General features: G+C 40.7%; 1 protein-coding gene across 2 annotated transcripts in view; it reads left to right on the top strand.

Moving 5' to 3' along the window:
* The window catches only part of snd1 (staphylococcal nuclease and tudor domain containing 1), a 151,100-nt gene that overhangs the window by 51,627 nt on the left and 83,095 nt on the right, over positions 1–16,378 (top strand). The gene's annotated exons all lie outside the window — the stretch shown is intronic.

Raw genomic sequence — 16,378 nt, 5'->3', positions numbered from 1 at the left:
CTTCCATTTAATTTCTCTCACCTCCCACCTTCCATTGACAAAAAACAAAACAAAAAACAAGAAAAACATCAAAAACAAACAAACAAAAAAAAACCAAAACAAACCCCAACTGACACCCATTCACAATCTCAGTCACTGAGCCTCTCTGTTGATTATTTTTTTTTTTTTTTGTGCTTTTGTTGGGTGGCTTCAGAAGATCAGTGTAACCAGGAGGGAGGAAAACAGGAATTATACTGCAATGATGTGTTTATCTAGGATGAGTAAACCAGGGACAGGACATAATTAGTAGTGCAGTGGTGATTAGTAAAAGTCAGTGAAACAATATTTAAAGTATTCCCTCATTTAAAGTACTTTACGTTTGATCAGCAACACACTTAACTTGGATAATGCGAGGCTGGTGAGAAAGAGAGATTCATTATACTTTAAAGTTAAAAGCCATTTTTAAGATGAGTAACAGCTTATATGCGGTATCACATTTTTCAGGAATAGTTGACATATGTATGTACCCGTGCTATATGTAATACATAGTTATTGAGTGCAGCGAGAGCCCTGGTTTGACATGCTCTTAATGTTTTTGTATGTGGGTATGTGGGTCTATATATATATATATATATATCTGTGTGTGTGTGTTTGATTGAGTAAGGACAAGAGTGCGGTAAGTGGACTGTAATATGCAGTACTGTTACCACCTACGTACACTGTCAGTCCTATTGACCTCATTTAGTCTGGGTGGTCTCTCATCTACTGTACTGCCCTGGCTGCCTACTCAACAGCAGTCTCTCGCCAATTTACAGATAGAAATGCTCATAGGTCTTATCTCTCCCTTTATAGTTGGCATGTTTACTTTAGTATTCATACCCAAGTTCATAAAGATGAGCTTCTCGTTAGCTTTCTTTAAATAAGATGAAGACATAGCAATTTGATTTTAGAAACTAAATTGTCTTATGCCTTCACAATGCATTTTAACAATTGCAACTGTCTTAACGCACATTAACACAAACACTTACCTCTGTCTTTGATTGTCAGTTTTAGACACATCACGTAGCATTTATTGCTTGCCTGTGCATGGCATCCTAAACCTGGCCTGGTCCTGCATAAACCGGGTGTCCGACGCCCGCATCACACCGCACCCACCTTGACATGAACACTGTGTGCACCAGACTGCCATGGGTGGGGGTTAGTGCAGGCTGCTTTCAGACCTGCAGGAGGTTGTGTTGTGGAGCGGTGATGAGTCATGGTGCCAGTGTGGCATCGCAGATGCCCTGCTAATGCCTAGCTGTACAGATCTTAGAATGCTCTGCTTCGCTGTCCTCTGTGAGCATTTTAATTAAATGTTAATAAATCCAACAACTTTACACAATCAAAAGGATTTTGATTCTGTTCTGTCATAATCTTATTGCACCACTACCATAAGTACAAATAGCATACTGTGGCAAGTAGATAATTGAAGTGTTAACTAGTTGTCTGTTTTTTCTTTTTGCTATCGCTGTGCACATCTGTTGTCAGTGAAACTCAGATCAATTCATTTAGCATTCTTCACACACGCTCAGGCAGAATGCGTCCTTCATGCGTTTGTGCCACTTTTCTATGTCTTATTTTTGCCTTTCAGAGCTGCAGGAAAGTATTGGATTTCTCCACAGCTTCCGTGCTCAGACATTGATTTCTGATCACGCTTGAGTTATTTTGGCATCAGGCCGATTACACAAGTACTGCATCTCACACTTTGACCATGTCTCTCCCCCTCCCCCCCGTCCCCCTCACAAACACTTGACTCGCATTTTGTTGTTCTTCTTGGCCTATTTTGTCATCATGCATTTGTTTGGTTTTGCTTTTTGCAGCAATTTTTTTTTTTTTTTTTTTAGCTTTTGTCTTTTTCAAACTTTGACACATGCATGCACAGTATGTGTGCACACCATGAATTACAAACGGAATGAATATTGCATGATGCGGTTTCCTGGCCAGTCAGATAGACAGTGGGGACAGTGAACAGCCCCCTTGGGTCCTTTTCCTACCGTATACTATAGTTGAACAAACCACAAGAGGAGACAGCCCTGCATCCTGGTTACTGCACTGTAGTGTTCACACTATGTGTGTCAGAATAAACGTTTTATCCACCCTAGTTTGCTCTTCAAATTACACTGAAATTAACAGACACAGGAGCCTGTTTTAGTATGGAAGTGATTAAAGTTTGCTAATTATCCATGTATCCATCAAGAGCTTAAATCTCATAGTGTCCACAGTTGAGCAGTTGTTGTTTCACTTGGTGAAGTGGAGCAGCGTTTGGCAGAAATATTTAAGCCATGCTAGTCTAATTTAAATACAGTTTGACCTTGACACTCCCCTGGTGGGCTTAATGCCATTAAAAAGTAATTTCTGTTGAACAAAAATTCTGATGCCCACAATAGCCAGTCTACATTACTTTAAACTAATTGGTGTGAAAGGTAGAGTTAAAATTTTGGTTTAATAGTAGTGAAAAACAAAAACAACAACACAGTACTGCTCAGGCTCTTTGTGGGCATCAGTGTCACAGTTGGGCAGCTTTGTTCCTTGAAAACTGTGAATTACAGCCTGAAGGTGAACACAGGGACCCATATAAATGTGTGCACGGCATCACAGAGACAAAGAGATAGATGGGCTAAAATAGAGGTTGAGAGATGAGAGGACGGGAGAAACCTGCTCACCGCTTCATCGCCCCAACTCAACCTTCAACCCTAACATCTGTGTGGGTTTTTTTTTTTTTTTTTTTTGGGGGGGGTGTGTGATGGAGTTGCAACTTCCCCATCCACCCTGATAAGCATACCCTGCAAACAGTGCAAAGACACAGGAACACACAGTGCTTGGGGACCAGCTGAATCCTCTTAGCCTTTTCCTCTACATGAAGGGCACTGCAGTACTCTTCCACATCAATGAGGGCAATAGTATAATGCTCTCATGCGCTTGCACTACACTGTCTCACAGTATATCAGTCACTGGATTCATCTCATTTTTTAATTCTCTTTCTTTCTGTCTTTTCCTTTCACTTGCACTTCACTTTTTTTTTTCTACCCACATGTTGGTTGACATTTTCACTGCCTTTCTGTTAGACCTTCAGGCTAAAAAGTTCCTGTTAGAGATAGAGAGGATGAAGTGGACATGATACATCAGAGTATGTGCTCACATTTCAAGATAAATACAGTTGTTAAATTATTATTGAACCTTAGGCCATAAGACTTAGGAAGTGATAAAGCTGCAGGAAAGGCTGGCATTATCTCTGCTGAGCCTTTGTTTGCCTTTCACTGTTATTCTCTGGTCCCTCTCTCTTAAAAAGAAAATGCCCAAACTATGTATTGAATTTTGGCCGGCTTGAGAACACTGGAGGCAGAAAGCCAAAATAGCCAGTGGCTGTATCAGCAGACACGTATTTACCTGTCTTATTATTTGGCTGCGGCTCCTTCTTTCTTTATTTTTCTCCTTCTCTAGTGGTCTCTTGCTCTAATAAAAGGTTTGTTTCAGGTTCTCACTTTGTTCCATCAGTCAACACAATCCAGTCAGAGTAGATGACAAATAGAAGAAGAGGGCCATCAAAAAGAAAGGAGAGATAAAGAATCAATGTTAAATTCACAAATTGGCAGAGTTAGGTGTTAGGATGCATTATTGAAAGGTCAGTCTACGGGGCACAGCCAGTAGCTCAATAGCTGTCTGGCTAGTTGGAAGAATTTTAGTCTTGTTATACCTTTTTATCACCAACACAAGGGTCACATTAATGCCCCTATCATTTAAGCAGTTCATTTAAAAGCTATTTGGGAGTAGAAGTGTTGCTGAAAAATTGATATAGATATATATATTTTTTTAAATACACAGAAAATTGCAACTTGAACTGTTTTGACCATTCCAAAAAGGAGTTAATCTGAGGAGATGAAAAGGTTGTGAGGCAGGTGGAAGATCCCATCAAATAAAAGCAAGTAAGGAAATGCCTCAGCTTTGGTGGTTTTATTCTCCCAGCATCGACTTGTTAATCTTCCTTCGGTCAGCTGATTCTCCTTCATCTCTTGTTATGCCCCATTAGGCAGCTTTATTTTTATTGCTTATTTCCTAATTTGCCATTGTTGTTGTGTTGCCTCCCCGTTCTTCTCACTCGGCTGGCATTTTATGTTCCTCACTAAATTAACGTTAGTGTTTGCAAATGCACACACATTTTGGTTCTTCGTTTTTCTTTCATTGCCCCTTCTTGCACCCTCTGATTTTGGTGTGCATGCTGCTTTCTTTAACCTATTTTCAGTTTGCCTCTTTTGCGGCTGACTGACAAGGAAAACACTATTACACACAGTTGCATGCGCACACTCAAACCATACACAAACACCTGAATCCCCCTGCTGCGCTGCTGTCTTATCTGCTGGCTGCTAGATTTTTGTTATCTGCACATGGATGCTTTCCGACACTTCAAATGGCATCCGAAGAAGAATTAACTGTCTGTTTATATTAATCATCAACAAATAACTTGTCTTCAACTAATCAGGTCTGTATTAAGACATAGATGAAAAACTGACTTGCTAGAATTTGAACATCTCCTCAGTAATTTCTCTTTGTTGCAGTCTGACCTAGATAGCCCACACTAGAAACCTGATATATTCTATGTTGTTCACCATATGTTAGTTGAATATCTGACGAGCTTGCCTCAGGAAATGGCTCTAGGACTTGATGCTTTATTGATGCTTAGATTGATCCTATTCTGCTGATGGCTGTGACACAACAGTGTAACATGTTGACAATTTTGACAAACACGCATTCATCTCTCTGTCTCTCCCACATACTTGCATCAAGTACATAGAAGATTTGATCTAATGAAAGGGTGTATTGATGCCATTTCCATTGCTTTGCACTCAGTATTAGGTGCTTCTTTCAACCCAAGTCTATATATAAGGTCTACGCAGAGGAATTATTTTCTCAGTAATCACTACCAATAGTGCAAAGAAGCTCGTGTGTGTGTGTGTGTGTGTGTGTGTGTGTGTGTGTATACAGGGACGCACACAGCAAATACCAGCTTCAAAGTCGTGCTAATGGTTTCCTTGACAACACAGCAATTGCAACACATCAATTGTCTTTGCTTTGGGGTTAAAGCACACCTAACAAAGGACACACAGTTTGGTTCAAGCGTTTGTGTATACTCAGACACATGCTGAAGTTGTTGTGATAAATAGTCAGCGCATCGGTGCACCCTGTCACTACAGAACATGTGTTGGTTTAGACCATTACACACCCTGCTGTTTGCAGCGACCACCCTCACCTTTTGATCTTCCCCACATCTTCAACATGTCTCCATGTTTTACTTCACTCCTTGGTTGCTCGTTTATTGAGTTGTCAATGTCTGGCCCCAGCTGCATGGAGGACACATGTCGTAATGTCTTTTCCTTTTCTGTTTACTGTCACCTTTTACCCTCTGCATTCAACAGACTGTCCTGTCTGTGGGCAAGTGTGTGTACCTGGTATCAGAAGGAGTACAGCTTCAAAGATCCAAATAAATAAGTGCCGAATAAAGGCCAAAAGGAGTAGAGATTTGAAGCAGCAATCCTTTACTGGCTTACCTCAGCATACCATCCTTACACCTGCATCCTTACCCCCATCTTAGCATCTACTTCAATCCACCTCTTCTCCCATTCCATTTCTTTATATCTTTTACCAACAACAGAGAGGCTATCTCAGCGCATGTGTCAGCGATCGGCATCTCTCCCTCTCCCTCCGTTTTCAGTGTTTTCCCATAGGAAATTTCGGGGCATAAAGAGGAGAACAAGCCTGGCAAAATCTTTTCAGAAAACCAACAGGGATTGGGCTCTCAGTTTTGAATTCAGACGGATAAAGCTAATGGCAGAAGTGGGCGACAGGCAGGGAGCTGTGTGTATGTGTGCACGAGCACAGCTTCAATCGAGGCCAACTATAGAAATGTAGTTTCTTAAACCCCTTTGCTGGCTGAATTGCTCTCTGAATGTGCAGGGGTGTATGCAGGGGGAGTTCCAAGAAAGGCTGGCCCGGGCCCTGCAGTTTCTTAAAATTCCTCTGTTGCCAGCTGAATATCTCTTAAAGTGAGAGTGTTTGCTTCTGTGTAAATGTGTCCTGATGGGCTTGTAGGATAGATAATCAGAAATTCTGAGCCTTGCAGTAAATTTTACCTTTCAATGTGTCTGTGTCAGAGTTCAGACCTTTTTTCTGAATGTGTTGGGTATTAAAATTTGAACACCTTACTACTCTAACCAGGGGAAAAAACCCAACAATTTTTATATGAATTTGGCAGCTACAGAGGAGCCTGTCCACTGCTGCTAAAACCCATCAAAGCTGTCAGGAGCTATGCTGTTAGCGCCATGGCCTGTGGTGTGTCTGTAATGCTGACGTTTAGCACCATAGTCTGACACTCCCACAGACGCACAAATGCTCACTTTCGCATACATTTTATGTTGCTGCTCCATATTGTTTTTCTGTCACCTCATTGAAACCTGTTTGGCACTTTTGGCAGAGAATTGACACTCAAACACATGTATGTCCATGCACAATCTCTCCCTCTCACACACACACTAACAGTCACACACACAGTTATTATCTCCTGGAACAATACTAATAGATGCATGTACTGCTGTGAGCAAACAGTTTGTGCCCTTGCTGCCAACAGAGTGGGAGGGTGAATGCTTGCCAAGTCTCATCCACCCTGAGCCTCCTCTCCTCTCCTCTCCTTTCCTTTCCTTTCCTTTCCTTTCCTCCCCTCTTTGTCTACCCTTTCTGCTTTATCTTCTTTTCCTAGATCATTTCCCTGTCCTCCTCAACTCATCCCATAAGCTGAGCCACATTTTTTTCTCTTCTCTATAGTATTAAATTCCCATTAAAGTAGTAAGTCTGAAGGCCCTCTGCTTCTGATGTCACCACAGCACAATGCCACCTACTTGGTGATATTTTTTTTTATATCTTGTGGCTCTAGACTCTGGTGTTTACACTTTCAGTAGGTCCCAAAATGTGGCTCACAATTTGGTTTGAAGTCATTTTACTGCAGCAGCGACGGCTATAATTGATGGACAAACACACGCCTGCATGCACTTGAACGTCTTTGTGTCTGGTCGTGTTTAATTAGCTGCAGTGAGGGACAAGCGGGTGAGGGGAGAAGAGCAGTAATAACTGGTTGTCTAATTATCAGTTCCCCCATTGGGCAGGTACTCTTATATCAGCCAGGCCGACAAGGTCACACTCAGCTTGGAGCAACACAGTGCCTCTGATTCACCTCTTGTTCAGAAGGTATTGGTTCTGAAATGCTTTACATGGCCCTGAAAACAATTAAGAGTTCAAGGAACTGCACTTCTAGTAAGTTTGTGCTGTGTCCTCAGTGCCACTTTATGTTATGTATAGATGTTAGATCTGCCCTGGCTCTAAACGGTCACTTTATTGTAGCTGTTTTCGAGGAAATTAAATTGAGTCAATATTGTGATTTGCTACATGGCTTCAAGACCTTCCTTACAGTATGAACTTAAGAGTTCTAACTCCTATTAAGTTGACTGTCTTCATATTTATGATTTCTTCTGCTTCCACCAACTTATCTTTTAGGTTGCCCCAGTGCAGCTCTGCAAGATCTCAAAAGTGTTTTAGGGTTGTCTCATCTGACATTTACATGCAGCTACTGGATTTAATTGTTCTTTGCTGTGTGTTCATTGGATGGTTTTACGCTTAGTCAGTTTTAATGAAGAAGTGGTATAGCTAGACAAGCACCAGTTCACTTGCAGTCACTCCCACACAGGCTCTCTGACATTGACAACACATAATCGTACATCTGTACAGAGCGCCACATTATGTCTATACTAAGGACAAAAACAATGAACAGTGTACAATAACTTAATAACTATATGTAAATTAGCTTGATCCCCCCCCAGGCAAACAAAAAAAAGGAATAAAAGAAAATGTGTGCATGTTATCACCCGCATACACACACCCAAACAGACATCACAACTCTTCCTTTCCTCTTCATGCTGAAGGACAGCCAGATTTATTTGAAGTTGGAATTAAAGGAAAAAAAATACTGAGCTAAATGTTTACAAACAGTCTTATGGTTTCGCAGTCGCCTTAGACCTGCCAACATCCCACATCCGTTTTTATTAAGTACTGACTGTATTTTAAGCAAGCACTTTTTGTGACAACGTTTATTTAGAATCCATTAAAACTTGTGGCTGGGATCAGAGCCTGCACTCTCGTAAAACCGGCTTTTAAGCTTATCTCCTGGCTCTAATTTAAGTATACTGGAGCTGCATCTATACTTCATTCTACTTCAATTCAATAATTAAACAGTTTCCTAATGCCCCTTGCAATATATAATAATAAAACAATAATGAAAATAAAATAGTAAAAACTTAAATGGGGACTCAAAGACTTCACTACCCATGATGCAGCGAAGCTGAGCTGAGGTTTGCTATTGATTTGTTTGATCTGTAGAGATCACTGCTGACCCAACTGCACACACACAGCAGTTTGCTGCAGCAGCTGAATAATTCTGCCACCACAGGAGAACTGTTTCAACCCGCGGATGCTCTACGCAGCTCATCAGAGCTTTTATCTTGACGTTGCTTTCATGTGCCATTCTGCACTCAGCGGTGCACGTTTTCTCAGCAAGTCTTTGACATTAGCACATTGCTTGTCATCTTGAAGTCCACATCAGTGTAAATTCATGATCCTACAGTTACTACAGAATGAATACTGAGCTCGTCTTTATGTCAGATAGAAGCTTCTTTTCAATCACACTCGCCTTGTCTTTTTTCCTCTTTGCTTCCCATCTCTATTGTTCTTGGTCTGTCATGCTGACCCTTTATTGCTCTTTTTTTTTTTTTTTTTGGGGGGGGGGGGGACTCTGCTTTACTTGTCCACTTCTCTTCCTGGTCCTTTTTCCATCTAGTACGGCTGTCTTCTGAAATAGTAAATTAGGTTGTCATGGATAGTGTTTCGCCCTTGTGATCCACCTCAGTTAATTCTCTTCTTGTTGTCAGACTTTTTTTTTTTCTTTTTCCCCTCACTCCCTTAAAAAAAATAAATACATAAAAAATAAATCTTGAGCAATGGAGGAGGCCATTTTGTAACCCCATCTTCCATTGTTCCACAATCACTAAAATGTCCATGCCCAGACACACTCATTGTCATCCTTGAAAAGATTAAAATCTTCAGTACTGTCTGTGAACCCCCAACATGCCCTGCTTATTTCATGGAACATCAATCTCCTGGTTTGCAAGAAAGGCTTATTTTTTCTTCATCTTTCTTTCAAGGGTACATTGCTTCATAAGAGCACAGGTTTTCTTATCAGCACACTATAAAAGGGGCTTTTCTAGTTTTTCACAGACTGTGATTGCACAAGATTGTCTTCTAAACTATTAAGTGGCTGGAACATTAGACCAGTGCACCTTTTTAGTAGAGGAGTCTGTACATGAGAACATTGACTGCACAACTGAAGAAATGACAGAAAGTTGACACACACAACTTTCACACACAACTGTTGAGTCTAATCTTTTTTTTTTTTTTTTTTCTTACTCACCTCTAAGTTTCTTTATTTATGCCAATTAATATTGATATTTAACATAATAAACCATGGCTTCGGGTGCAGCACTTTCCAACTTTGAAATAGGAAAATGTACCAAAAGATGGACATACTGTCTCAGTCATAAAGGAACATAGGTGAGCTCAAGTCATGGGTTTCAACAAAGTTGTCTTTTTGTACTGTTTAAGTAAAAACGGTTAAAAGATTCACTTAAGAGAAGCACACTTCAGGAGTTTTTGCACATTTATATAAATGTCAAATATCAATCCAGTCCAAGTTGAGAACATTATGTTTCTCCTCATTTGAACTACGTGGCTCTGAATATGTACATCTTTGAGTAAGTGAAGGAGCGCTGACATCCATGGTGATGGTGTGCTTGTGATTATGGATTATAAAATGTAACTTCAGTAGTGAAATTAATGGCCAATGGCTTCATTCTCTAAATATGTGCATACTTTTCTTTGCTCCATTTTAATTTTTTTTTTTTTTTTTTTTTTGTGCACACAAAAACTCAATCCCCTCAAACCTCTACCCACCTCCTCCTCACATATGTCTTAGTCCCTCGTTTGCTGCTCTCAGTGGACATGATTTACTACTCACACACCTCGGCCTGAACGACTGGACAGGATCATAAAAGTAAGGCTTCATTGTCGCTGGCAGCCTGGAAAACACAGGGATGTTTTTCACCCTCCGGAAGGACAATAAACTCTTGTCTCGCAGGGACAAACACACTTGAGTGGTCCTCCACATGGCAACATAGCTCACAGTACTCACCTGCCATTCAGTTTCATTTTTAAAAGCAACATCTATTTGAATTTGACTACACATTGCATATCGAGTAGAAATCTGTTGGCATGCACCTGTTCAACCTTGCAGCCTTGACGGCACTAGGCTCATTGCCAGCAGTATGCTGGGATGAAATTTTCCTTTGCTTCTGTTGACCTCAGTATCAACAAATCTTACTGCCAGCTGGTCACTAAATTGGCTGTTTGGATTATTTTTCACATGGTCAACGTCAGATGCATCAGCAGACATCAAAATATCAAGTCCACCAATAACATCCTCACCTTTAACTTCTTAAATAAATTAATAGGTATAATAAACCACATATAGAAGTATATGTGTATTTATTCTATTAGCAAAGCTAATGTGATAGTCCCAAATTTTAAAGCCTTCTAAAATCAAACCAAAGCCTCTCTTTCTACAAGATGTGTAGTCTGAACATTTGACTCCACATCCCATCCAGTCCCTCTGTGTGGCATTAGGACCAAATGAATCCCTGGCCCTGACTCATGTTGACTCACAGAGCAGCACGCTTGCAGGCCTGCTTAGAATAGCCTCCTGTCTGCTCCACTAGCACACTGGCTATTGCTCATATAAAAATCATTCTACGTGCTCAATGTAGCACAGGCTTGGTTGTAAACTAGGGATGCAGATTTTAGGCACTTTGCATCAACAATAATTGGCTCCTGTATGCTAATCGTCAATCAATTCCTCAATAACAGCTAAAGAAATACAAATGCCTGAAAACACATTTAAAGCAAATGGTGCGGGATATTTCTGCCACACAGCTCAGGTAAATCAGGTGTTTGAACCATAATAACGCTGCCATTAAAAATTGCTGCTCCTGCTGCTCTACTCCCTGCTTGATATTCAGGAACTAATGAAACAATGTTCCAATATTAAACATTGTGACAATGCACTACATTGTGCTGTTCTGTGAAGGAGGGAAAAAAATCAAGTTATATGAATCTCAACATGCACAGCAGCAACCTTTCAGAGTACCAGAAGGAGCCTATTCTATTTATCCTACAAATTAAATATATCAACTGTAAACAGCTAATGTGCCAAGCCCTCGTCTGAGGTTCTGATAAAAGATGCTGTAGTAATTTCCATGGAATAAAAATTCAGCTCTGTACAATGTCTTCAGTGGAACTATAGTTGCATATAATTTCAGCAAGATCAGCTTTTATCAGACACTGATGACCCAATACGATATATAACCTCTTTGACAGAAGTAAAATAAATGTTTCTGGACTGATGTTCTTGAGTCTGGAGCTGTCATGGACAAATGGCTGATGCTGCTGAGATGATGTTTATTGGGCCAAACCATTTTAATAGAATAACATTTTATTATAGCTATCTTCTATGCCTGAGTGCACAGTAATTTACAATGGTTTTGGGGGGAAAAAAAAAATCAAATTTAAAGCTTGCATCAAATTAATACAGTTTCAAAATGCTGCAAATCTACAGCTTTAAATTTTGTAAGTTTTAGTTGCTGGTTTAAAGGCTTTGACCTGTGAAGTTTAGCATCCTCTTGATCACACTGAAAACATGTACACACTCACATGATTGCACTGTAGCAGTTATTGTCCCTACAGTTCCATTTGCACTGACCTCTTGATCCCCTCCCCATCCTCTCTTCCTTCATATTCACCAGTCTCCCTTCCTCAAGTACCCCCCAGTGGTCCAGTCCATTACTGGTATCAGCACTTCTTATCTGCTTCACACTACCATGGTAACATCACACTCTACCCCCACCACCACACATCCACCCTTGTGGCGCACACCAGGCCAGTCACAAATCATGCACAAGCCATGATGGCCAGGCTATATATCCCCCATTCCATCTGTAGCTGGCACTCTTGCATCACATTTGCACTGCTTACTCTTTTCCCAGGCGCCTTATTCTCCTTCTCTCTCTCTTACCGCTTTGCTTTCCCCTTGCTTGGTAGCACTACGTCTCCTTTTTCTCATTTTTATTTCATTTTAATCACTTTTCTTTTCCTGTTTCTGCTCATCAGTTTTTCTCATACCTTCTACCTCTAACATTTATTTTCCTTGTGTCCTCATTCCTCCGTAATCCCCTTTCTTCACTTCTCCCATCGTTTTCACTGCTATTTCTTTTAGTCTCCCAGAAACACTTCCATCTATCATCAGATGACTCTGCCACATTTCTCTGTGGGTATCTTGTTTTTTCCCCTACTGCTGTCGGCTTTTGGGGCCTTAGATCCCCTCCCTTTTCTAACCCCAACTCTTCTGTTTTTACCAAATGTTTCACTTGTGCTTGCTCCTCAATAACTTGTTCCTAGCAATCTGTCACGGTTTCCTTCACACTTCTTTCCTACTGCACAGCTGCTACACCACTTGATCTTCTCCCTCCACAAACTCCAGTCTCCCGTTGTTACTTTCCCCTCCTTCCCCAGCCTCTGTCAGCTATGGGTAAATAGGTGCATCTTTCCTTACTTCCTATTTCGAATGACTTTGTGATTGCTAATGAATCACCCAGGCAGAAAAAAAATGAGATGGAGGATGGAATGAGGGCGTGTTTTCCATGGAGATGAGCTCTTCGTTGGCTGGCTAGCAGATAGGCTGATTGATGACCCTCTAGCCGTGTTGACTGATTAGTATGACAGAGCCATTTATAGCACAGTACAGCTTAATAAGTGACCACAATGCACAGCATGCTTTCATACTGAACAATATGGCGCATCACAAGTCTCATCCTGCAATAGCATACAACTGAGGCACAGGAAGACGCGCTACAGTTATGACCAAACTCACAATATTATTCCTATAAAAGACTTAGTGCTATGCAATATAACTATTTATGACACTGACATCTACTTGATCTCACCTGCTGGAAAACACCTTTCACATGTCTTACATTGGGGTCAACTGGGCATTTGATTAAAGAAAAATTAGGAACAGACAGGAGTGGGAGACAAAGAGATAATTTCTGAGGTATGAGTCAGCATAGTGACTCATAGGTCACTACAATTTTAACTGGTCATGTGAAATGAGGTTTTGATCCAGTGCTCTTTGTTTTCACTTATTTTACACATTTTACTCCTACTGCACCGCCTATTCTTTGTCTCACCCGTTTGACGTAGCCCACACAACACAATACAGAAAGCACACCAAACACAGGAGACACATCAAAACTAACATCTCTGTATCTGATCTATGTAGCTCATTCTAACACCTGCAGGAAATTCTCTATATTTGAAATGCAGGCTGAGTCATCTACAGTCTTGAAGGAAGGGAGGATAGTGAGAGCTGTGGGAGATCTGATTTCTGTGATCAGTGGTGACAGCCCAGGATGCACTGCAGTAGCGCATTTTTACCCCAACTTGACGACAATAGTAGAATTCTGTTTTTGGTCTGATGTTTTCCAGACCATTTGGTATGTAGCTACACCTTAATCTCAGTCATTTTCTGCTTAGCTGTGTTTGCTGTGTATAGTTGGGTTAAAAAGTTAAGTCACTCCTAATCTGTCTCTCCAGCCCTTCCTACCTTTACTAATCTAATTTCCATCGTCACACTCACAGTCCAAGCTGCGGCCCCTAGTCATATGTTTTCAGGGAGGAACATTTCATGTTTTATTGTTTCCCCCTTTTTATATATATATACATAACCAGTGTGGCAAGTGGAGAGCTGGTTAAAAAGAGTACCTGTGATAGCCACAAGAGCAATATGAGGCTTTGTCTCTCCAGTACTGTGGCATTTTAACACGTGAGGCAGAGGAATTCAACATCGAGGGCATTGGAATAGAAAGGAAAGAGAGAAGTTTCAACAGTGCATCTCACAAAGAGTGGCCATATATATATATATATATATATATATATATATATATATATATATGGTTACATCTTTTTTTTTTTTAAACTGTAATACGTTTTCTTGTTGGTGCAGCAAGGTGGTGTAGTGATTACTGCTGTTGCCCCACAACAAGAAGGTTGTGGGTTTGGTTCCTGGGCCTGGGGCCTTTCTGTCAGTTTGCATGGTCTCCCTGTTTTGTGTGGGTTTCCTCTGGGCAATCTGGTTCCTTCCCACTGTCCAAACACATGCGTGTTTAGGTTATGTAGGTTAGGTTAGGAGTGTGAGCGTGTGTGGTTGTTGGTCTCTGTCTGTCTGTGTGGTGGCCTTGCGATGGACTGGTGACTTGTCCAGGGTTTAACCCACCTCTGCCTAATGTGAGCTGGGATTGGCTCTGCCATTGCCCCCCCCTGTGACCCAGAATCAGAAGGGTAGAACATAAATGAATGAATATTTTTCTGCCTGTGCACAATTCTTCCTGTCTTTCCATATTGGGAGCTTTGTAATGTAACACAATGTAACAGGACATTTAAATGATACATTTACAGCAAATGTTGTCTCAGTCTACCACATTTGACAAGCACAGGATATCATCTGAAACAGCTAAACATAAAAAAAAAATGTTTCCCCTCCCTCTTCAGCTGGCCCTTTTAACTTCCGTCTCCTACTGTCACTCTCTCCCTCTTTCTGCTACTACCTAATTTGTCAGAGCTGGACTGTCACCTTCACAAACATCCATATCAGTCTCTTCCTCTGACAGGCTCCGCTGCAGGTTAAGCACATCACAAGCTCTCAACGAACCGCTCCACTCTTTGTGAGATGCACTGTTGAAACTTCTCTCTTTCCTTTCTATTCCAATGCCCTCGATGTTGAATTCCTCTGCCTCACGTGTTAAAATGCCACAGTACTGGAGAGACAAAGCCTCATATTGCTCTTGCGGCTATCACAGGTACTCTTTTTAACCAGCTCTCCACTTGCCACACTGGTTATGTAAACTGGCGTCCTCAGCAACACTATCAGGCCATCGCTTTGTTTTTCCGCACAGCCCTGAGATTGTGGATCTGATTTTGTGCTTGATCTCCAGAGACTAGTTTTTGTAATTTTTGATTAATGTTGGTTTACTTTAATATTGTCCAGCTTTATTTAAAGTTAAGGACAAAGGAGCGTCTGAATTGTCTTCTTTTTGTCTTGTCACCCACATCGCCCACCACAAACAAGTTCTGACGTTCTTCACTGATATGTGCTTGAAAGTTTGATCTTATTGGCCTTAATTCAGTACTATGATTTAAAAAAAAAACTGTCTTAGATACTCTTACACTTGAGACTGAAAGAGGGGGGTTGAGAGAGGAGAGAAAACTGCACTGCTCTTCAATCACATATCTCTTTTTCCAGAAACGACTCACTAACCTGGCTAGTTTGTCCTGTAACCATTGTGTATGTTACATACTATCTTTCCTTGTAATGCAGAAAACTATGAAGCTGTAATATGATTGAGGGGGTTGATATTGTCGAAAATGAGAAATGCACAGTTAACAGCGACACCCAAATTCATTTGTCACCATAAAAAGCCCCCATACTGATTGATGAAGGCACAACAGCTGGCAATGCAATGAAAAGTGAAATGAGGATCTATATATTCTGGCAAAGCGCAAGACAGTCTTAACACCCAAACAGTATTTCACCTTAATTTATCACCTTTTCACTCATTAGATACAAGACTAATAATTCCATTTTGTAATGCAGAAAATAAGCTAGGTAACACAATAAACCTGCATCATAAAGAGCATTTCAGTTCACAGCAGATGTTATGGTAGTACTGCTGCTCTTCTCCATTTACACACCACTGCATCTTTTAAGGTGTTGAGGCATTTTCAGAATTTAAGAACTTGGATTGAATCGAATGCTTTTGATCAGTCACTGTCTGAAGTGCCATTCAATGGTTGTATAGAACAACCACCAAACAAACTGATGTTACATGTAAATAGACAGTGTTGTGAGATCAAAAGGAAAAAAAGCACCATCCACTCCTGCACTGTGATTCATTCTGCTTGAGTCAGGCAGCATATGTAGGGTTAAAGTATAGCTGCAGCGTCTTACTGCAGTGTCTAAAGCATTTGGCTGCTCGTTACAGTATACGCCAGAAGAAAAGGGGGTAAAAAAAACATGTTCCTCTAAAACTTCCTTTTTTCTTCCAAAAATCCATTTTATTGCATTTATAACATTTGGCACAGTACAAATTCTTGGTGCTTTTAC

The sequence above is a fragment of the Echeneis naucrates genome, chromosome 23 (assembly GCF_900963305.1).
Source record: "Echeneis naucrates chromosome 23, fEcheNa1.1, whole genome shotgun sequence".
Lineage (NCBI taxonomy): Eukaryota > Metazoa > Chordata > Actinopteri > Carangiformes > Echeneidae > Echeneis > Echeneis naucrates.
The sequence above is the reverse complement of the archived record's forward strand: the minus strand, read 5'-3'. Positions and strand labels throughout refer to the sequence as shown.